General features: G+C 39.1%; 1 long non-coding RNA gene across 2 annotated transcripts; it reads right to left on the bottom strand.

Moving 5' to 3' along the window:
• Positions 1-584: 584 nt before the first annotated feature.
• On the bottom strand, positions 585-8,809 carry LOC130324950 (uncharacterized). Of its 2 annotated transcripts, none has more exons than XR_008869852.1 (3): positions 8,747-8,809; positions 8,260-8,428; positions 585-1,207 (listed from the first exon to the last, which is right to left on the bottom strand). It is a non-coding gene; the product is annotated as an uncharacterized LOC130324950 (long non-coding RNA). The 2 variants fall into 2 exon arrangements; XR_008869853.1 differs by lacking the exon at positions 585-1,207 and adding an exon at positions 7,511-7,679.
• Positions 8,810-24,120: the final 15,311 nt, after the last annotated feature.

The raw sequence follows: 24,120 nt of genomic DNA, 5'->3' as shown, positions 1-24,120 counted from the left end.
GAAGGAAAAACTGGGCAACGCCGGGTACTCAGCTAGTCTATCTATATATATAAAACTCAACGTGTGTGTGTATGTATGTATGTATGTATTTGTGTATGTATGTGTGTATGTTCCACAAAAACTTTCAAACGGCTAAAGATATTAACATGAAACTTGGCACGAGATAGGAGGTCGAGATAGGAGGTTGAGATAGGAGGACGGGAAAGGAGGACTGGATAGGAGGACGGGATAGGAGGACGGGAGAGGAGGTCGGGATAGGAGGTCGGGATAGGAGGTCGGGATAGGAGGTCGGGATAGGAGGTCGGGATAGGAGGACGGGATAGGAGGTCGAGATATGAGGATGGGATAGGAGGACGGGATAGGAGGTTGAGAAAGGACGCATAGGAGGTCGGGATAGGTGGTTGGGATAGGAGGTCGAGATTGGAGGACAGGATAGGAGGTCGAGATAGGAGGATGGGATAGGAGGACGGGATAGGAGGACGGGACTGGAGGACGGGATAGGAGGACGGGATAGGAGATTGGGATAGGAGGTCAGCATAGGAGGTCGGGATAGGAGGATGGTATAGGAGGTCGGGACAGGAGGTCGAGATAGGAGGACGGGATAGGAGGTCGGGATGTGGGGTTGGGATATGACAACAATATATGAGGACGGGATTTGAAGTCAAAAGCTTCCTCCTTTGTTTATTTGCCTCCCCAAAAAGGATTAGGAAGGAAAACCGGGCAACGGCGGGTACTCAGCTAGTTACACTATAAATTAGACCGATACTGCAGAGCATAACTGGGATTGCGTAGTGTCCTGGGCTAATAGGTCATCAAGATAAAAATACAACCATAACACCACATAAGTTGTAGAGGGTATGATACCCCCTCCTATATACCCACCCCCAAGGGCTACAGACAGACCGAGACTCCACGACCATCTCGAGATTCAAACCAAGAACAGTTCACGGCTACGATGTTAAACATACCAAATTAGATCATGACCAGTATATCATAGTAGAGCCCCAGGGGAAGGGGGAAAAATGTCCCCCACAAAAATACCAAAAAGGTTCACATATAATTGGAACACACAAGTCCTAGCAGTGTAATGGTGAAGTCATCTACGGCAGAAAATCATACAGTGGCTAGATGGATGTATAAATTGATGTCCGTGTCCCTCCATCAGGTATCAAACCAAGATTCACTTAATCCGAATTGGTACCATTACCTATATTAAAAAGAAAACAAGGAAAAAGTATGTGTTAAAATCAATCAATCATAAATATATATAAATATATATATGTATAGATAGATAGATCACAAAACAAGACCTGGAAGAACAGAGGAAATGCAATTGGGTTAAATGATCAGAGAAATGGCGCAAAGCTCAATACTTCATTGAGGCCTAGTGGTTGTGTAGTTTTCAAACGCCAAATCCATTAACATTCGCGTTGTGCCAACCATTTTGCAAGATCTCCACCACGCATCCCAGGAAGGATACAGTCAATGCCACAAATTTTAAGTAAAGATGAGTCACATTCATGTTGTAGCTTGAAGTGTTGTGGAATCGGTTTCAAGTCCCCCATCACATGTGTAGTCTTGGCTAGATTTATGTCCCGTACATGTTCGCATACCCAAATTTTTAAGGCACGTGTAGTCAGTCCTATATAGATTTTTGGAGAAAGGAAGGAAGGCGCCTCATGTGCGGGATCAGTAGATCTTGCAGGTGGGGGTAGGGGACGGTGATTCCCAAGCCGCTTACCAAAGTTGGTTGTGCGCCCCCACACACAACAAGGTTACGAGCAGAAGAGATATGGAAGAAGGTCCACTGCAGCCCTCCTGGGTAAGAGTAAAATCAAAACCGAATGACCAGGGAGTCAGGAGTTTGTCTGGCGCAGAGAGGAACCATCAGGCAGCCAAGTAAAATCAATGGATTTATTAGATGCAACGCGTTTCGCTGCGCATGCGCAGCTTCATCAGGCATGACAAGGGAAGGCTGGTAACAGATATATACCTCCAGGAATTAACCATTAGAGTGCTTTTTGAAAAGCACATATCCATATATAGATGTGACAATGTATGAAAAATATATAAATAGATATAAATAAATATAAATAGGCAAACAAAAGTCATAAAAATAATAATAAAACAGCAATATAAAAGCACAATGCAATCTTATAAACATATATATATATATATATATATATAATATAATTATCGCATGTGGTGTGAATTTAACACCACAAGCGACTCAAGGAATCACACCGCTTAGTCACCGGTGCGGCATTCAACAACGCAAGTTGGATATTATTTCGAAAAATTTATATGATATAAAGAGTTATGTATGTTAATTCAAAGGATAAATTTTTTTTATTGTATATCGCTGCCTTATTAAAATAAAAAGTAAATAATAAACAGTGCGGTAAACCAAATCGCAACTGACCAGAAGGGGATGTATGAACACTACTTGGAGGAAAGTGAAAAAGATGAACTAGAAAGACTAGTGCGGTATTGAATACAGCACCCGGCGAAAACGCAGGGTGTGAATATTCGTAAAGAGATCCAAATTTACAAACAATAAATAATTAAATAAAAAATACAGAAGTATCTATATGCAGAAAGGAAACTTAGATAATAAAACATAAGGAATAATAAATACACAGTGGGGCGCTCCAGGGTGAACAGCACAGAAGGAACGAGGAAAAAATAGATCAAGGTATAATATTTTGGAGATTAATCCATAAGAAAAAATGGGAAATTTTTAAACCCTAAATTATCAGATTATTTAACTGTATCGATACATTCATTAAAACCTTGAGGGTGCAAAGTATGTAGTTTGTGAATCCAGAAGGATTCACGATTATTTAATCTTTGTATTCTGTTAGGTAAATGAATGGGGATAGTTTCTAGAATAATTAATTTCAAAGTTTCGGTATTTTTCTGATGGTGAAGAGTGAAATGTCGGGACAAACTATGCAACAAAAAACCATGTTTTATGTTCCATCTGTGCTTGTTCATCCTGGAGCGCACCGTTTGTGTGGTACGGCCAACGTATTGGCGGTCGCAACCACAGGTTAATAGATAGATAGCAAAAGTGGTGTCGCAATTTAGTGAATCTTTTATTTTATATGTTTGTTGTGTGAAAAAGGAAGAAAAAGTATCAGTTTGGATAATCCATTCACAACAAAGGCAGCGACTTTTGTTTTTTACAAGGGAAACAATATGGTTTAATGGAACAGGAATTCTGTGGTGTAAGATGTTCGGAAAATCTACTGGGGGCTAATAAATTGCTGAGATTTTTGGAACGTCTGTAGGTGACATTAGGAACTGGGGGAATTATTTGGTTTAGAATATTATCATTTTGAATAATGGGCCAGTTTTTAGTTAGTATTTTTCTGATATTAGATGCCTAAATATTGAAATTCGTAACAAAATTATATCTAAAGGGGTTATGAGGCTGATTGGAACTGGATTTTTTGGAAATAGATGTAACCAAATCAGATTGTTTTTTGTCTTTCACCTTCATATATGCCTTGGTTAGGAGTGATTTAGGATAGCCCTTCTGTATGAAGCGTTGTTTTAAAACCTCAGCTTGAGAAATAAAATCTGAATCAGAAGTACAATTTCTGCGAATTCGTAAATACTGGCCGAATGGCACCCCTCTTAGCCACTATCGAACTGGAAAAAACTGTTAATATCGACAGATTTGAAAAAAGTCTTCGTGGAAATAGTGCCATCGACTGTTTTATGGATATCAAGGTCTATACTTTCCGAAAATGAAACTAATTTACTTGCGAAAGGGCTTTCCTTTTGTCCTGCTGCACGTCCGAATGACTTCCAGTTATTCTTACATCTAAACGACTTTATTTGTAGATTAACATTGAGCCGTCACTTTTTTATCCAGAACAGATCCGATCATCAAACTATTAATACCCCCCAAATTTCGAATTTGGGAGTTTGTAATTCTAACATTGGTAACACTTCAACTTCTGTTACCACACCAGTTGACATGACCCCAGCTCGTCATGTACTAGTAAAACCCAAATCTTTGTTTTATCCTTTACACAACCGTGGCAGCCATCTTGAGACTTTTTACCATATGGTCATGCAGGATTTTTCAAATTTATGTGATAAATCTGTTATTTTTAAGGAGAATGATAATCTAACTTCTGCTGAGAGAATTGCAATTAAATCCATACAGAACAATAAATCTATTATTGTTCGCCCTGCAGATAAAGGTGGGGGGGTCGCTGTTTTGAATAGGGCTGATTATAAAAATGAAGCCCTCAGAATCTTATCAGATCTCGAATATTACACCCCGCTTTCCTATGACCCTTCTCCTCATATTTTTTCACAATATTGTTTGCTTATAGGTGGAGCTATAGAAAAACAATTGTTGGATAAAAGGGAGCACACATTTCTCAATATTAAAAATTATAATTTACCTATTTTTTATTATTTACCCAAATTACACAAATGCTTAACCAATCCCCCTGGAAGACCTATTATTTCTGGTACTGGTTCGATTACTGCAAACCTTTCCCACTTTATAGATTTATTTCTCCAACCTTTTGTTTTACATTTACCATCCTATTTGAGAGATTCAGCTCAGCTCATTTCTGAATTACATGCCCTATCCCTACCCACTCATTATAGTTTCCTTACCCTGGATGTGTGCTCCCTCTATTCTAACATCTCCACTGATTTAGGTGTTCCTGCAATTAAACATTTTCTACAAGAGGACCCCTCACTAAACCCCAGTCAGTCAGAATTTTTACTGGAGTCTATTAGATTTATTCTTCTTAATAATGTTTTTGAATTCAATCATACCATCTATCGGCAGAACAGGGGCTGTGCCATGGGGACTCGATTCGCCCCCAGTTACGCTAATTTGTTCATGGGGCGATTCGAGTCCCTAGTTATGGCACAGTCCCTGCATTTTAAGTCTGTTTTTTTCTTTCATCGTTATATAGACGACCTTTTCTTGATCTGGGTAGGTACCAAACATGAAGCTGACCTCTTTGTACATGAGTTGAATACTAATACATGGGGCATAAAATTTACTATGCATTATGCAGAAAACTCAATCAAATTTTTAGACCTTGATATCCATAAAACAGTCGATGGCACTATTTCCACGAAGACTTTTTTCAAATCTGTCGATATTAACAGTTTTTTACAGTTCGATAGTGCACATTATCCAAGCTGGCTAAGAGGGGTGCCATTCGGCCAGTATTTACGAATTCGCAGAAATTGTACTTCTGATTCAGATTATATTTCTCAAGCTGAGGTTTTAAAACAACGCTTCATACAGAAGGGCTATCCTAAATCGCACCTAACCAAGGCATATATGAAGGTGAAAGACAAAAAACAATCTGATTTGGTTACATCTATTTCCAAAAAATCCAGTTCCAATCAGCCTCATAACCCCTTTAGATATAATTTTGTTACGAATTTCAATATTGAGACATCTAATATCAGAAAAATACTAACTAAAAACTGGCCCATTATTCAAAATGATAATATTCTAAACCAAATAATTCCCCCAGTTCCTAATGTCACCTACAGACGTTCCAAAAATCTCAGCAATTTATTAGCCCCCAGTAGATTTTCCGAACATCTTACACCACAGAATTCCTGTTCCATTAAACCATATTGTTTCCCTTGTAAAAAACAAAAGTCGCTGCCTTTGTTGTGAATGGATCATCCAAACTGATACTTTTTCTTCCTTTTTCACACAACAAACATTTAAAATAAAAGATTCACTAAATTGCGACACCACTTTTGCTATCTATCTATTAACCTGTGGTTACGACCGCCAATACGTTGGCCGTACCACACAAACGGTGCACTCCAGGATGAACAAGCACAGATGGAACATAAAACATGGTTTTTTGTTGCATAGTTTGTCCCGACACTTCATCATCAAAAAACACCGAAACTTTGAAATTAATTATTCTAGAAACTATCCCTATTCATTTACCTAACAGAATACAAAGATTAAATAATCGTGAATCCTTCTGGATTCACAAACTACATACTTTGCACCCTCAAGGTTTTAATGAATGTATCGATACAGTTAAATAATCTGATAATTTAGGGTTTAAAAATTTCCCATTTTTTCTTATGGATTAATCTCCAAAATATTATACCTTGATCTATTTTTTCCTCGTTCCTTCTGTGCTGTTCACCCTGGAGCGCCTCACTGTGTATTTATTATTCCTTATGTTTTATTATCTAAGTTTCCTTTCTGCATATAGATACTTCTGTATTTTTTATTTAATTATTTATTGTTTGTAAATTTGGATCTCTTTACGAATATTCACACCCTGCGTTTTCGCCGGGTGCTGTATTCAATACCACACTAGTCATTCTAGTTCATCTTTTTCACTTTCCTCCAAGTAGTGTTCATACATCCCCTTCTGGTCAGTTGCGATTTGGTTTACCGCACTGTTTATTATTTACTTTTTATTTTAATAAGGCAGCGATATACAATAAAAAAAAATTTATCCTTTGAATTAACATACATAACTCTTTATATCATATACATTTTTCGAAATAATATCCAACTTGCGTTGTTGAATGCCGCACCGGTGACTAAGCGGTGTGATTCCTTGAGTCGCTTTTGGTGTTAAATTCACATAACATGCGATAATTATATTATATATATATATATATATATATATGTTTATAAGATTGCATTGTGCTTTTATATTGCTGTTTTATTATTATTTTTATGACTTTTGTTTGCCTATTTATATTTATTTATATCTATTTATATATTTTTCATACATTGTCACATCTATATATGGATATATAATTCTATGTAACAACTCTTTCAAAAAGCACTCTAATGGTTAATTCCTGGAGGTATATATATCTGTTACCAGCCTTCCCTTGTCATGCCTGATGAAGCTGCGCATGCGCAGCGAAACGCGTTGCATCTAATAAATCCATTGATTTTACTTGGCTGCCTGATGGTTCCTCTCTGCGCCAGACAAACTCCTGACTCCCTGGTCATTCGGTTTTGATATATAGATTTTTGAACAAGGACATACAGCATAATAGACTACATAGCGTGTAGAGCAAGATATGCGATGATGTCTGATCTGGTACGTTTTTTGCCATTGTAAGTCCACAAAATTTGTAGCTCTCTGTATATTCGGGCACGCGACACATTGTCCACAGGGTATACACCCATTCTTTGGTCCACTTGACCCAAAGTAATTTCTGACCTGAGTAGGTGGACTGTATTCACTTTTAACCAGGAGATTCACTAAGTTCCTAGCTCTTCTTGCACTAATGGATGGTTGTGATGGTACATAATGTCTCAATATTGGGTCAGTAGCAAGTAATGGCCAATACTTGGCAAGACATGATTTCAAACGATTTCATTGGGAGTGTGTGGCGGTATTCCGAGAAGGCTGTAAAAATTGTTAGCGTGGAATCTTCCTCGCTTTATTATAGGCACGCTTCAAAACTCGATTGCTATATCCCCTATTGCGGAATCTTGAGCGGAGATCATCCGCTTGGAGTTTAAATGTATCCTCAGAAGAGCAGATGCGTCTCATTCGGAGATATTGCCCATAGGGAATTGTTTTAATAGTATGTTCTGGATGTGAAGAAGATGCATGGAGGAATGAGTTGACCGAAGTAGACTTTCTGAAGAAATCCGTCTGTATATACCCCTGTTGATCTCACTGTAAGAGAACATCCAAAAATTCAATTCTGTTCACATGGTAGGTATATGTGATGCTAATATTAAACTAATTCTGGTTTAAAAATGAAACAAATTGTGCCGACTGAACAGAATAACCCTGCCAGATCATGAGGATGTCATCGATGTACCATGCCCAGAACAGGACACGGTCAATCTCGACATCCCCATGATCTGACAGGAATAGGTCCCTCTCCTACAGCCCCAGGAAAAGACAAGCATACGAGGGCACACAAGGGGCCCCCATAGCTGTCCCCCGAAGCAGGTAGAGGGATCCATTAAATGAAAAAAAATTGTGGGACAACGTAAACTCCAATAATTCCAAAAAAAAAGAGTAGTTACTAGAATTCAGAAACAATCGTGTTGCAGCCAAACCATCCTCATGCTTGATACTGGTATATAAAGATTCCACATCCAATGCAACTAAAAGGGTGTCTCATCTAGTTGGACACCATTTATCCAACATATCAGATCAGTGGTGTCTTTAACAAACGATGGTAACTCCTCAACCAAAGGGTTGAGTTTGGAGTCAATAAATTTGGCAATATTATCCATCAGATTACCTGTGCAGGAGATGATGGGTCTCCCCGGTGGTCTGGTCTGATTTTTGTGAATCTTTGGTAGAAGATACATTGTTGAAATAATGGGATGTTGGATCCATAGTGCATCAGCCAACTTCTGTGATATTGTGGATGTACTGACTGCTTGCTCCAAAATATTTTTCAAGATGGTCTGAAAATTAGACAAAGGATTAAAAGTTAATCTCTTATTGCATGATGTATCCCGAAGATGGCGGCTTGCTTACATTTCGTACATGGCTCTTGGCCACACAACAATATTGCCGCCTTTATCAGAGGGCTAGAATATAATGTCAGGTAGATTGGTCAATTTTTTGAGACTCTGTTGCTGGTCACTCGTCAAATTGTCATGGGCAATATTTTTGGGAAAGGATTCAATTTCATTACTAATCATTTTGACAAACAAGTCAATAGTTGGGTATAGGGAGAGAGGAGGGAATTTCTTAGACTTAGAGCATATGCATTGGGGTACCTGTTCTTAAGATGGAATCTCCTGGTCGGCCAAAAGTTCATTTAATGTCTGGATGGCTCTTCTCTCTTCTGGGGATGTAAATAAACATGTTTCATCAGTATTATGATGCCACTTTTTAAATAATAAATTCCGTGCGAATAAATGCAGATCCTTAAGCACCATGAAGTTATCAAATGGTGCTGAAGGAAAAAAGGTAAGTCCCCTCTCTAGCACGGATTTATCTGTCTCAGAGAACATATATGTAGATAAATTGATCACCTGTAGGTTGTTAATAGGTATCATCCTCTGCTCATCATTTCCCTAATGTCTTTTTGCGCTGGGTCTATTGTCATCTTTCTTTTGTTTGTATCGGCAGTTTGCTTGATGAAATCTATATGTATTATTTCCGTGTTCACTTGAAGATGATATAGAGGATATAGACCCCAACCTTTCTCTTCCTCCCTCTAATGGGGGACGGCGCCATTTATACACCTGATTAGTTTGAACGTCATTTAGGTCCCTCGATAGTTTCTTACTCTTCCTGTCTGAAATGTCCTTTTCCCAATCCTCAAATTGTTTGTCCATATTTTGATTGAAGATATCTAGTTCCTCAGTTGTATTCTCTTTTTTGAGTAATAATTGCGTTTGTTCAATTTCGTTCTTTTTCCCCTTAATATTGTCCTTATATATTAATTAGTAGATCCACCACTGCATGTACTCTGTTGTATACAATATGCGGACCTTTGATTTAATGTAAAATGTATGAGATGATTGACAATAACAGAGCATTTGTGTAGGGTTAGAATGGATTGACTTTTTATTTATATATATATACGTTATTTTTACCATTAGGTGTCAGTGTTGCCTCCTTTGTTTATGTTTGACATCAACATTGTACTGTTTCACTACTAGATGTCTCTCTCGGCACAGGTAATACACCATTGCCGAGCATGTCGCTGGGTGCACATGCGCTGGCCCTGCCTGCCCCGGCTCTCCTGGCGGTCACGTGACGTGCGGTCATGTGATTTCACGTGGCATGTCACATGACACGACGACTTCTGGGAGGACGCAGCATCGGCCGGAGGCCGCGTTCATGCGCCATGACACCAGCCCCATGTATTTTATGTATTACAGGTGAGACATATCACTCCAAATAGCACTTGTATCCCATTGGTTCATATTGTATATATATATACAGGAGGACTAAGCATATGCCACTCACGGAAGAAGGCGGTACAGCCAAAACGGACGTTGGAGTGGGGCATTCCGGTATACCTGGGTGTATTACTCATTACCTGGTGGTATTACTCATTTACTTTGCGGACATATGTGCAATATGTGGCTATTATGGCCAGTACTGTTAAACATGTTTACTTTATGTATCTATACGCATTGTTTTGTACCTATCTGGCCACTACATTATACTCCTTATATATGTAATGGTATTTGCCCCTTTCTTTGTTTGATGCTGTTATTCTCCTTATAATATAATACATACATACTGGTTTTAGGTCTATGTTAGACCCTAATTTTACCTAATAAACTTATTGTTATATATTTCTATAAGTGACTCCATGGTTTCTTGCTTTGTGACTAACAGGCTGGAGTAGACCCCAACTTTTCCTTTTCATAAGGGGTAAAAGGAGAAAAAGCCCCCAAAATAAGTGATTCCTGTCCTACAAGAAGGCTGCAAAGGTGAAGCCTTCATTCAGTCCATTTGGACTTTGGGATTTTAATCTCCAAATCCAACGGGCTTCTTCTTGAAGCAGTCTGGTGTTAAGATTGCCACGTCTCGGACCTAGTTTACACTGGGTAATGCCACAGAAACGTAATTCAAAGGGAGCATCATTGTGTACAGTCCTCATATGCCTAGCAATTGGCGTATCTTGGTAGGTGTTAATAGTACTCATATGTTTTGAGATACGCCTACGCAATTGTTGAACTGTCTTTCCTACATAGATTTTAGGACAATTGCAAGTGGCTAGGTACACTACCCCCGTCGTTTGACAGGTGATGAAGTCCCTAATTTGATATTTCCGATTATCAATCGGATTAGAGAATTCTTTTGTACGTGGCATAAATTTGCAAAAATTGCACCGTCCACATGGATGTGATCCTTGAATTGAAGATTTCAACCAACTGGATGCAGACTCCTCTGCATAAAAACTCCTAACTATTTGATTTTGAATATTGGGTCCTCTACGATAGGTTATAGAGGGGTGAGTAGAGATCACCTCCCTAAGGTCATTATCCACCTGTAATATAGGCCAATATTTCCTAAGTATATTCATGATTTTTTGATTGTGTTGATCAAAAGTTCCGATACACCTAATGATCTTTTGGCCACTATTGTCTTTAGCCAATTTGTGATCACGTAATAATTCAGATCTTGGAGTAGCCCTGGCTCTGGCGAAGGCCTTGTGAAGGACTTTCTTAGGGTAACCTCTATTGGTGAAGCGTCTATACAGGAGATCACATTCTTCTTGAAATTTAAGAGGGTCAGAGCAATTCCTTTTGGCTCGTAGATATTGACTGATAGGGATGCCTTTCTTCAATGGTACGGGATGATAACTCTTCCAATTGAGAAAACTATTGGTTGACGTAGGTTTACGATATATAGAAGTGTGAATGTGACCAAGTGAATCAATAGTGATAGTGAGGTCAAGAAAATGAAGAAATTTATCATGAATTTCAGAAGTAAAGTGCATATTAATATGATTAGTGTTAAGTGCTTGAACGAAGGATTGAAATAGTTGTGTGGTGCTGTCCCAAAAAATCAATATATCATCTATATAACGACCCCAAAATAAAATGTGAGAGTTAAATTCTTGAAAAGTGTCAGAGAAAACGTGAGTGTCTTCCCACCACCCTAAGAATAAATTAGAATAATTCGGTGCACAAGGAGTGCCCATAGCAGTGCCCTTCAACTGAAAATAAAAGTGCCTATCAAAAAGGAAAAAATTGTGAGTAAGTAGAAAACGTAATAAGGTCAAAACAAATTTGTTGTGTGCTGTGTACTGAAGACCTTTAGTAGTTAGGAAATGTTGTACAGCATGAAGTCCCTGTTCATGTTGGATGTTTGTATAGAGAGATTCCACATCCAAACTAGCTATAAGGGTACCTGGAGGGAATGTGATCTCCTGTAATTTCTTCACAGTGTCCTTGGTATCCTTAATAAAGGACGGAAGAGAGGAAACAAAAGGGGCCAAGAACTGATCTACATAGTGACTGATATTTTGTGTAATATTGTCACACCCTGAAACAATAGGTCTGCCAGGGATAGGGGAACTCCGTTTGTGCACCTTAGGAAGGGCGTAGAAAGTGGCTATTGTTGGCGATGGATTAAAGAGATATTTAAATTCTTCTTCTGTTATCAATTGGTCTATTCTTGCCTCTTGTAAAATTGTACGTAAATTCTGGTTAAACTCCTGAAGTGGGTTATGGTCAAGTTTACGATAAGTATCTTTATCATTCAACAGTCTCATCACCATAGCCTTATAGTAACTTTTATCCATCAGGACGATGTTTCCTCCTTTATCAGAAGGTTTGCAAACAATCTCATTATTATGTTGTATTTCATCAAGTGCTCGGATTTCTTCCGTAGATAAGTTAGATGGAATATGGGGAGTCCTTGACCTTAGGGAACTGATCTCGTGTGTAACCATCTTAACAAAAGTATCGATATTAGAGTATTGTGACAAGGATGGTGTAAAGCTTGACTTAGATTTAAGATTAGAGAAGGGAGCTTCAACTGAGACAATTCCTGTCTCACTTTCTTCTTCTAGCTGTTCTAGCATAGTAACAACTTGCTGATCTTGTTGTCTGTTCACAGCAGGATTGGTAGCAAGGTTTTTGTAAAATTTGTGTAGGGCAAGCTTCCTGCCAAATAGATTTATATCTTTAGTCCAAGTAAAAATATTACAAGGTGGTGTAGGGGTGAATGATAACCCCTTTTGTAATACGGACAGATGGTGTTCATTCAGAACTAGGGATGACAGGTTACAAATTTGCAATTGGTCACTGGTAGCATCAGTTATTGTCTGGGAATTGGATTGTATCCCCATTTGTCGCGATCCCTCAGTTGGACCCCTGGTTCTAAAAAAAGGTGAGGGGGATTCTGTGGTAATCCTCCCATATGAGTAATCGTTGGAATGCCAGGTGCCCGTGGGGCAGCTGTTGTTGCTGTAGGACCAGGTATCACTGGGGTCATATGTACCTCTGCAGGATTGGGTAAGGCAGAGGATAAAAATCCATGTGAGTGCATGGAGGGATGGCCACCTCCTTGAGTAGTATGAGGTGGGCATGGTTGTGAATGGCCTTGTGGTCTAGGGGTGTTCTCAGATTTAAAAGTACCAGTATTTTTTCTGTAGGGTTGACGTCTCTTATTGCTCCTAGATCGCGATCTAGGGTGAAACCTCTTAGGGCCACTCTGGACGTTAGTACTATCCTCAGTACCTGAGTATTCAGAATCCGAAATATCTGTATACCTATTACCCTGAAAATCTTGTTGTTGTGATTTTAAATAAATCTGTCCTGTTTCAAAATCCCTCTTGTCTCGTACGTATTTCCTGTGTTTCCTTTCTTTAATCTCACTTAAAAAACTATCAAGATGTTTCTTAAGTTTTTGCTCCAAAAGAGGATACTCAGGTTGTGTTTGGAATATTTTAATTTCACTAATTTGTGTTTCCAACTGTATACCAATTTTTGTAAATGCACCCTTCTCAAAATCTAGTAGATATTGTAACATACGTAAGGAGTTTTCAGTTAAAAGTTGTTGCCAACCTTGTATAAATTCAGTTTCGTTTTGATGTGAGTTAGGAGTGATATTGATTCTTAAACCACGATAAACAATTTTTTGCTGGAGGTATGTTTCGAGACTGGCAATCTCCCACCAGGAACGATAATACTGTTTATAAGTTTTTTGTAAATCCCTAAAAGCTGAATTTATATCAACTTGATTAAAGGGAAGATTTTGAAGTGAAAAGACATGAGCAGCATCAGCTTTAGAGTGCTCTAAATTAGGTTTGTTGGACAGGAATCCAGCCATCAGTGCATAATAAGCTTGACAGTCCACAAAAAGGAGTGATTAACTCCAATTAATTAATGCAATAGGAGGGACCTATGAGTGGAGGGTAAATCCAATATTATTAACATTTGACCGCTAAGCGGTCACTAAGACCCTAAATTTCCCACCCAATTTAAAACTTAACGTTTAATGAGCCGAGATTAAAATAACCTCACACATATTGATCCATGGTGCATTGATTGGCATGACACTGCATGCTATAGAAGTGAATTGAAAAATTAGACTGTGGCTGCAGTCCACAGTCTATAGTGTGAGACAATTAAAAATCTAACACATTGCCCGCCCGCCCGACGTTTCGCCACAGGCTGTGGCTTTATCAAGGGCTAAGAGGCAAATGGCGTGCAAACAAGCCTTGCAGGGGTTTAAATAACCTCCTGTCTCTAACGTCATTAGAACATGTCACTTCCTGTATTAACATGACATCTCATTGGTTACAATCATATGCAGACTCATGATTGACCGCTTCCTGGCCAATGAATTTTTAGACCAGGATGCATCTTGCTATATTCGTTTGATTGACAGCATCCTTGACCAACCAGCTGAGAACAATCAAGCTTCTGAACTCCTCATTGGTGCCGGAAGCTGTATACGTATGTGCGCCATCGGTCCTGCGCTAACTAATAGCTTCCCGAACCTCCGATATGGGCGCATGCGCAGTACGGATGCGCAGAAAAACGTGCGCGAATACTTAGTCATATACAGGCACTGCTGGAAGCTGCGCGACAGACATATGCGCCGGCACTTAGCCGATTTTTGGCATATGATTCACTCATGGCTATTGTGATAGGGCTGTAATACACAATATAACCACTATTGTGAACAACGACTGCGTAGCAAGTGATAGGTTAATTCGAGAACACTAATAAGTTACTATCTGGCAATATAAGACGGCCAACCTAGCAACGTAAGTATAAGATCAGAACAAGGAAATATTAATCGATAGAGGGAGGAGCAATTACTCATCTGTTCTGCATAGATGTAGTCATAATTAATTCATATCATCAACGGAAGTTAATCATAAATATAATTAATAAAGGCTTATAACGGCTCTTCTATATAGTAACAATTGTAATAAGTGATTCCTGTCCTACAAGAAGGCTGCAAAGGTGAAGCCTTCATTCAGTCCATTTGGACTTTGGGATTTTAATCTCCAAATCCAACGGGCTTCTTCTTGAAGCAGTCTGGTGTTAAGATTGCCACGTCTCGGACCTAGTTTACACTGGGTAATGCCACAGAAACGTAATTCAAAGGGAGCATCATTGTGTACAGTCCTCATATGCCTAGCAATTGGCGTATCTTGGTAGGTGTTAATAGTACTCATATGTTTTGAGATACGCCTACGCAATTGTTGAACTGTCTTTCCTACATAGATTTTAGGACAATTGCAAGTGGCTAGGTACACTACCCCCGTCGTTTGACAGGTGATGAAGTCCCTAATTTGATATTTCCGATTATCAATCGGATTAGAGAATTCTTTTGTACGTGGCATAAATTTGCAAAAATTGCACCGTCCACATGGATGTGATCCTTGAATTGAAGATTTCAACCAACTGGATGCAGACTCCTCTGCATAAAAACTCCTAACTATTTGATTTTGAATATTGGGTCCTCTACGATAGGTTATAGAGGGGTGAGTAGAGATCACCTCCCTAAGGTCATTATCCACCTGTAATATAGGCCAATATTTCCTAAGTATATTCATGATTTTTTGATTGTGTTGATCAAAAGTTCCGATACACCTAATGATCTTTTGGCCACTATTGTCTTTAGCCAATTTGTGATCACGTAATAATTCAGATCTTGGAGTAGCCCTGGCTCTGGCGAAGGCCTTGTGAAGGACTTTCTTAGGGTAACCTCTATTGGTGAAGCGTCTATACAGGAGATCACATTCTTCTTGAAATTTAAGAGGGTCAGAGCAATTCCTTTTGGCTCGTAGATATTGACTGATAGGGATGCCTTTCTTCAATGGTACGGGATGATAACTCTTCCAATTGAGAAAACTATTGGTTGACGTAGGTTTACGATATATAGAAGTGTGAATGTGACCAAGTGAATCAATAGTGATAGTGAGGTCAAGAAAATGAAGAAATTTATCATGAATTTCAGAAGTAAAGTGCATATTAATATGATTAGTGTTAAGTGCTTGAACGAAGGATTGAAATAGTTGTGTGGTGCTGTCCCAAAAAATCAATATATCATCTATATAACGACCCCAAAATAAAATGTGAGAGTTAAATTCTTGAAAAGTGTCAGAGAAAACGTGAGTGTCTTCCCACCACCCTAAGAATAAATTAGAATAATTCGGTGCACAAGGAGTGCCCATAGCAGTGCCCTTCAACTGAAAATAAAAGTGCCTATCAAAAAGGAAAAAATTGTGAGTAAGTAGAAAACGTAATAAGGTCAAAACAAATTTGTTGTGTGCTGTGTACTGAAGACCTTTAGTAGTTAGGAAATGTTGTACAGCATGAAGTCCCTGTTCATGTTGGATGTTTGTATAGAGAGATTCCACATCCAAACTAGCTATAAGGGTACCTGGAGGGAATGTGATCTCCTGTAATTTCTTCACAGTGTCCTTGGTATCCTTAATAAAGGACGGAAGAGAGGAAACAAAAGGGGCCAAGAACTGATCTACATAGTGACTGATATTTTGTGTAATATTGTCACACCCTGAAACAATAGGTCTGCCAGGGATAGGGGAACTCCGTTTGTGCACCTTAGGAAGGGCGTAGAAAGTGGCTATTGTTGGCGATGGATTAAAGAGATATTTAAATTCTTCTTCTGTTATCAATTGGTCTATTCTTGCCTCTTGTAAAATTGTACGTAAATTCTGGTTAAACTCCTGAAGTGGGTTATGGTCAAGTTTACGATAAGTATCTTTATCATTCAACAGTCTCATCACCATAGCCTTATAGTAACTTTTATCCATCAGGACGATGTTTCCTCCTTTATCAGAAGGTTTGCAAACAATCTCATTATTATGTTGTATTTCATCAAGTGCTCGGATTTCTTCCGTAGATAAGTTAGATGGAATATGGGGAGTCCTTGACCTTAGGGAACTGATCTCGTGTGTAACCATCTTAACAAAAGTATCGATATTAGAGTATTGTGACAAGGATGGTGTAAAGCTTGACTTAGATTTAAGATTAGAGAAGGGAGCTTCAACTGAGACAATTCCTGTCTCACTTTCTTCTTCTAGCTGTTCTAGCATAGTAACAACTTGCTGATCTTGTTGTCTGTTCACAGCAGGATTGGTAGCAAGGTTTTTGTAAAATTTGTGTAGGGCAAGCTTCCTGCCAAATAGATTTATATCTTTAGTCCAAGTAAAAATATTACAAGGTGGTGTAGGGGTGAATGATAACCCCTTTTGTAATACGGACAGATGGTGTTCATTCAGAACTAGGGATGACAGGTTACAAATTTGCAATTGGTCACTGGTAGCATCAGTTATTGTCTGGGAATTGGATTGTATCCCCATTTGTCGCGATCCCTCAGTTGGACCCCTGGTTCTAAAAAAAGGTGAGGGGGATTCTGTGGTAATCCTCCCATATGAGTAATCGTTGGAATGCCAGGTGCCCGTGGGGCAGCTGTTGTTGCTGTAGGACCAGGTATCACTGGGGTCATATGTACCTCTGCAGGATTGGGTAAGGCAGAGGATAAAAATCCATGTGAGTGCATGGAGGGATGGCCACCTCCTTGAGTAGTATGAGGTGGGCATGGTTGTGAATGGCCTTGTGGTCTAGGGGTGTTCTCAGATTTAAAAGTACCAGTATTTTTTCTGTAGGGTTGACGTCTCTTATTGCTCCTAGATCGCGATCTAGGGTGAAACCTCTTAGGGCCACTCTGGACGTTAGTACTATCCTCAGTACCTGAGTATTCAGAATCCGAAATATCTGTATACCTATTACCCTGAAAATCTTGTTGTTGTGATTTTAAATAAATCTGTCCTGTTTCAAAATCCCTCTTGTCTCGTACGTATTTCCTGTGTTTCCTTTCTTTAATCTCACTTAAAAAACTATCAAGATGTTTCTTAAGTTTTTGCTCCAAAAGAGGATACTCAGGTTGTGTTTGGAATATTTTAATTTCACTAATTTGTGTTTCCAACTGTATACCAATTTTTGTAAATGCACCCTTCTCAAAATCTAGTAGATATTGTAACATACGTAAGGAGTTTTCAGTTAAAAGTTGTTGCCAACCTTGTATAAATTCAGTTTCGTTTTGATGTGAGTTAGGAGTGATATTGATTCTTAAACCACGATAAACAATTTTTTGCTGGAGGTATGTTTCGAGACTGGCAATCTCCCACCAGGAACGATAATACTGTTTATAAGTTTTTTGTAAATCCCTAAAAGCTGAATTTATATCAACTTGATTAAAGGGAAGATTTTGAAGTGAAAAGACATGAGCAGCATCAGCTTTAGAGTGCTCTAAATTAGGTTTGTTGGACAGGAATCCAGCCATCAGTGCATAATAAGCTTGACAGTCCACAAAAAGGAGTGATTAACTCCAATTAATTAATGCAATAGGAGGGACCTATGAGTGGAGGGTAAATCCAATATTATTAACATTTGACCGCTAAGCGGTCACTAAGACCCTAAATTTCCCACCCAATTTAAAACTTAACGTTTAATGAGCCGAGATTAAAATAACCTCACACATATTGATCCATGGTGCATTGATTGGCATGACACTGCATGCTATAGAAGTGAATTGAAAAATTAGACTGTGGCTGCAGTCCACAGTCTATAGTGTGAGACAATTAAAAATCTAACACATTGCCCGCCCGCCCGACGTTTCGCCACAGGCTGTGGCTTTATCAAGGGCTAAGAGGCAAATGGCGTGCAAACAAGCCTTGCAGGGGTTTAAATAACCTCCTGTCTCTAACGTCATTAGAACATGTCACTTCCTGTATTAACATGACATCTCATTGGTTACAATCATATGCAGACTCATGATTGACCGCTTCCTGGCCAATGAATTTTTAGACCAGGATGCATCTTGCTATATTCGTTTGATTGACAGCATCCTTGACCAACCAGCTGAGAACAATCAAGCTTCTGAACTCCTCATTGGTGCCGGAAGCTGTATACGTATGTGCGCCATCGGTCCTGCGCTAACTAATAGCTTCCCGAACCTCCGATATGGGCGCATGCGCAGTACGGATGCGCAGAAAAACGTGCGCGAATACTTAGTCATATACAGGCACTGCTGGAAGCTGCGCGACAGACATATGCGCCGGCACTTAGCCGATTTTTGGCATATGATTCACTCATGGCTATTGTGATAGGGCTGTAATACACAATATAACCACTATTGTGAACAACGACTGCGTAGCAAGTGATAGGTTAATTCGAGAACACTAATAAGTTACTATCTGGCAATATAAGACGGCCAACCTAGCAACGTAAGTATAAGATCAGAACAAGGAAATATTAATCGATAGAGGGAGGAGCAATTACTCATCTGTTCTGCATAGATGTAGTCATAATTAATTCATATCATCAACGGAAGTTAATCATAAATATAATTAATAAAGGCTTATAACGGCTCTTCTATATAGTAACAATTGTAATAAGTGATTCCTGTCCTACAAGAAGGCTGCAAAGGTGAAGCCTTCATTCAGTCCATTTGGACTTTGGGATTTTAATCTCCAAATCCAACGGGCTTCTTCTTGAAGCAGTCTGGTGTTAAGATTGCCACGTCTCGGACCTAGTTTACACTGGGTAATGCCACAGAAACGTAATTCAAAGGGAGCATCATTGTGTACAGTCCTCATATGCCTAGCAATTGGCGTATCTTGGTAGGTGTTAATAGTACTCATATGTTTTGAGATACGCCTACGCAATTGTTGAACTGTCTTTCCTACATAGATTTTAGGACAATTGCAAGTGGCTAGGTACACTACCCCCGTCGTTTGACAGGTGATGAAGTCCCTAATTTGATATTTCCGATTATCAATCGGATTAGAGAATTCTTTTGTACGTGGCATAAATTTGCAAAAATTGCACCGTCCACATGGATGTGATCCTTGAATTGAAGATTTCAACCAACTGGATGCAGACTCCTCTGCATAAAAACTCCTAACTATTTGATTTTGAATATTGGGTCCTCTACGATAGGTTATAGAGGGGTGAGTAGAGATCACCTCCCTAAGGTCATTATCCACCTGTAATATAGGCCAATATTTCCTAAGTATATTCATGATTTTTTGATTGTGTTGATCAAAAGTTCCGATACACCTAATGATCTTTTGGCCACTATTGTCTTTAGCCAATTTGTGATCACGTAATAATTCAGATCTTGGAGTAGCCCTGGCTCTGGCGAAGGCCTTGTGAAGGACTTTCTTAGGGTAACCTCTATTGGTGAAGCGTCTATACAGGAGATCACATTCTTCTTGAAATTTAAGAGGGTCAGAGCAATTCCTTTTGGCTCGTAGATATTGACTGATAGGGATGCCTTTCTTCAATGGTACGGGATGATAACTCTTCCAATTGAGAAAACTATTGGTTGACGTAGGTTTACGATATATAGAAGTGTGAATGTGACCAAGTGAATCAATAGTGATAGTGAGGTCAAGAAAATGAAGAAATTTATCATGAATTTCAGAAGTAAAGTGCATATTAATATGATTAGTGTTAAGTGCTTGAACGAAGGATTGAAATAGTTGTGTGGTGCTGTCCCAAAAAATCAATATATCATCTATATAACGACCCCAAAATAAAATGTGAGAGTTAAATTCTTGAAAAGTGTCAGAGAAAACGTGAGTGTCTTCCCACCACCCTAAGAATAAATTAGAATAATTCGGTGCACAAGGAGTGCCCATAGCAGTGCCCTTCAACTGAAAATAAAAGTGCCTATCAAAAAGGAAAAAATTGTGAGTAAGTAGAAAACGTAATAAGGTCAAAACAAATTTGTTGTGTGCTGTGTACTGAAGACCTTTAGTAGTTAGGAAATGTTGTACAGCATGAAGTCCCTGTTCATGTTGGATGTTTGTATAGAGAGATTCCACATCCAAACTAGCTATAAGGGTACCTGGAGGGAATGTGATCTCCTGTAATTTCTTCACAGTGTCCTTGGTATCCTTAATAAAGGACGGAAGAGAGGAAACAAAAGGGGCCAAGAACTGATCTACATAGTGACTGATATTTTGTGTAATATTGTCACACCCTGAAACAATAGGTCTGCCAGGGATAGGGGAACTCCGTTTGTGCACCTTAGGAAGGGCGTAGAAAGTGGCTATTGTTGGCGATGGATTAAAGAGATATTTAAATTCTTCTTCTGTTATCAATTGGTCTATTCTTGCCTCTTGTAAAATTGTACGTAAATTCTGGTTAAACTCCTGAAGTGGGTTATGGTCAAGTTTACGATAAGTATCTTTATCATTCAACAGTCTCATCACCATAGCCTTATAGTAACTTTTATCCATCAGGACGATGTTTCCTCCTTTATCAGAAGGTTTGCAAACAATCTCATTATTATGTTGTATTTCATCAAGTGCTCGGATTTCTTCCGTAGATAAGTTAGATGGAATATGGGGAGTCCTTGACCTTAGGGAACTGATCTCGTGTGTAACCATCTTAACAAAAGTATCGATATTAGAGTATTGTGACAAGGATGGTGTAAAGCTTGACTTAGATTTAAGATTAGAGAAGGGAGCTTCAACTGAGACAATTCCTGTCTCACTTTCTTCTTCTAGCTGTTCTAGCATAGTAACAACTTGCTGATCTTGTTGTCTGTTCACAGCAGGATTGGTAGCAAGGTTTTTGTAAAATTTGTGTAGGGCAAGCTTCCTGCCAAATAGATTTATATCTTTAGTCCAAGTAAAAATATTACAAGGTGGTGTAGGGGTGAATGATAACCCCTTTTGTAATACGGACAGATGGTGTTCATTCAGAACTAGGGATGACAGGTTACAAATTTGCAATTGGTCACTGGTAGCATCAGTTATTGTCTGGGAATTGGATTGTATCCCCATTTGTCGCGATCCCTCAGTTGGACCCCTGGTTCTAAAAAAAGGTGAGGGGGATTCTGTGGTAATCCTCCCATATGAGTAATCGTTGGAATGCCAGGTGCCCGTGGGGCAGCTGTTGTTGCTGTAGGACCAGGTATCACTGGGGTCATATGTACCTCTGCAGGATTGGGTAAGGCAGAGGATAAAAATCCATGTGAGTGCATGGAGGGATGGCCACCTCCTTGAGTAGTATGAGGTGGGCATGGTTGTGAATGGCCTTGTGGTCTAGGGGTGTTCTCAGATTTAAAAGTACCAGTATTTTTTCTGTAGGGTTGACGTCTCTTATTGCTCCTAGATCGCGATCTAGGGTGAAACCTCTTAGGGCCACTCTGGACGTTAGTACTATCCTCAGTACCTGAGTATTCAGAATCCGAAATATCTGTATACCTATTACCCTGAAAATCTTGTTGTTGTGATTTTAAATAAATCTGTCCTGTTTCAAAATCCCTCTTGTCTCGTACGTATTTCCTGTGTTTCCTTTCTTTAATCTCACTTAAAAAACTATCAAGATGTTTCTTAAGTTTTTGCTCCAAAAGAGGATACTCAGGTTGTGTTTGGAATATTTTAATTTCACTAATTTGTGTTTCCAACTGTATACCAATTTTTGTAAATGCACCCTTCTCAAAATCTAGTAGATATTGTAACATACGTAAGGAGTTTTCAGTTAAAAGTTGTTGCCAACCTTGTATAAATTCAGTTTCGTTTTGATGTGAGTTAGGAGTGATATTGATTCTTAAACCACGATAAACAATTTTTTGCTGGAGGTATGTTTCGAGACTGGCAATCTCCCACCAGGAACGATAATACTGTTTATAAGTTTTTTGTAAATCCCTAAAAGCTGAATTTATATCAACTTGATTAAAGGGAAGATTTTGAAGTGAAAAGACATGAGCAGCATCAGCTTTAGAGTGCTCTAAATTAGGTTTGTTGGACAGGAATCCAGCCATCAGTGCATAATAAGCTTGACAGTCCACAAAAAGGAGTGATTAACTCCAATTAATTAATGCAATAGGAGGGACCTATGAGTGGAGGGTAAATCCAATATTATTAACATTTGACCGCTAAGCGGTCACTAAGACCCTAAATTTCCCACCCAATTTAAAACTTAACGTTTAATGAGCCGAGATTAAAATAACCTCACACATATTGATCCATGGTGCATTGATTGGCATGACACTGCATGCTATAGAAGTGAATTGAAAAATTAGACTGTGGCTGCAGTCCACAGTCTATAGTGTGAGACAATTAAAAATCTAACACATTGCCCGCCCGCCCGACGTTTCGCCACAGGCTGTGGCTTTATCAAGGGCTAAGAGGCAAATGGCGTGCAAACAAGCCTTGCAGGGGTTTAAATAACCTCCTGTCTCTAACGTCATTAGAACATGTCACTTCCTGTATTAACATGACATCTCATTGGTTACAATCATATGCAGACTCATGATTGACCGCTTCCTGGCCAATGAATTTTTAGACCAGGATGCATCTTGCTATATTCGTTTGATTGACAGCATCCTTGACCAACCAGCTGAGAACAATCAAGCTTCTGAACTCCTCATTGGTGCCGGAAGCTGTATACGTATGTGCGCCATCGGTCCTGCGCTAACTAATAGCTTCCCGAACCTCCGATATGGGCGCATGCGCAGTACGGATGCGCAGAAAAACGTGCGCGAATACTTAGTCATATACAGGCACTGCTGGAAGCTGCGCGACAGACATATGCGCCGGCACTTAGCCGATTTTTGGCATATGATTCACTCATGGCTATTGTGATAGGGCTGTAATACACAATATAACCACTATTGTGAACAACGACTGCGTAGCAAGTGATAGGTTAATTCGAGAACACTAATAAGTTACTATCTGGCAATATAAGACGGCCAACCTAGCAACGTAAGTATAAGATCAGAACAAGGAAATATTAATCGATAGAGGGAGGAGCAATTACTCATCTGTTCTGCATAGATGTAGTCATAATTAATTCATATCATCAACGGAAGTTAATCATAAATATAATTAATAAAGGCTTATAACGGCTCTTCTATATAGTAACAATTGTAATAAGTGATTCCTGTCCTACAAGAAGGCTGCAAAGGTGAAGCCTTCATTCAGTCCATTTGGACTTTGGGATTTTAATCTCCAAATCCAACGGGCTTCTTCTTGAAGCAGTCTGGTGTTAAGATTGCCACGTCTCGGACCTAGTTTACACTGGGTAATGCCACAGAAACGTAATTCAAAGGGAGCATCATTGTGTACAGTCCTCATATGCCTAGCAATTGGCGTATCTTGGTAGGTGTTAATAGT

The sequence above is a fragment of the Hyla sarda genome, unplaced genomic scaffold (genome assembly GCF_029499605.1).
Source record: "Hyla sarda isolate aHylSar1 unplaced genomic scaffold, aHylSar1.hap1 scaffold_2686, whole genome shotgun sequence".
NCBI lineage: Eukaryota > Metazoa > Chordata > Amphibia > Anura > Hylidae > Hyla > Hyla sarda.
This window is presented reverse-complemented; position numbering and strand designations above follow the sequence as displayed.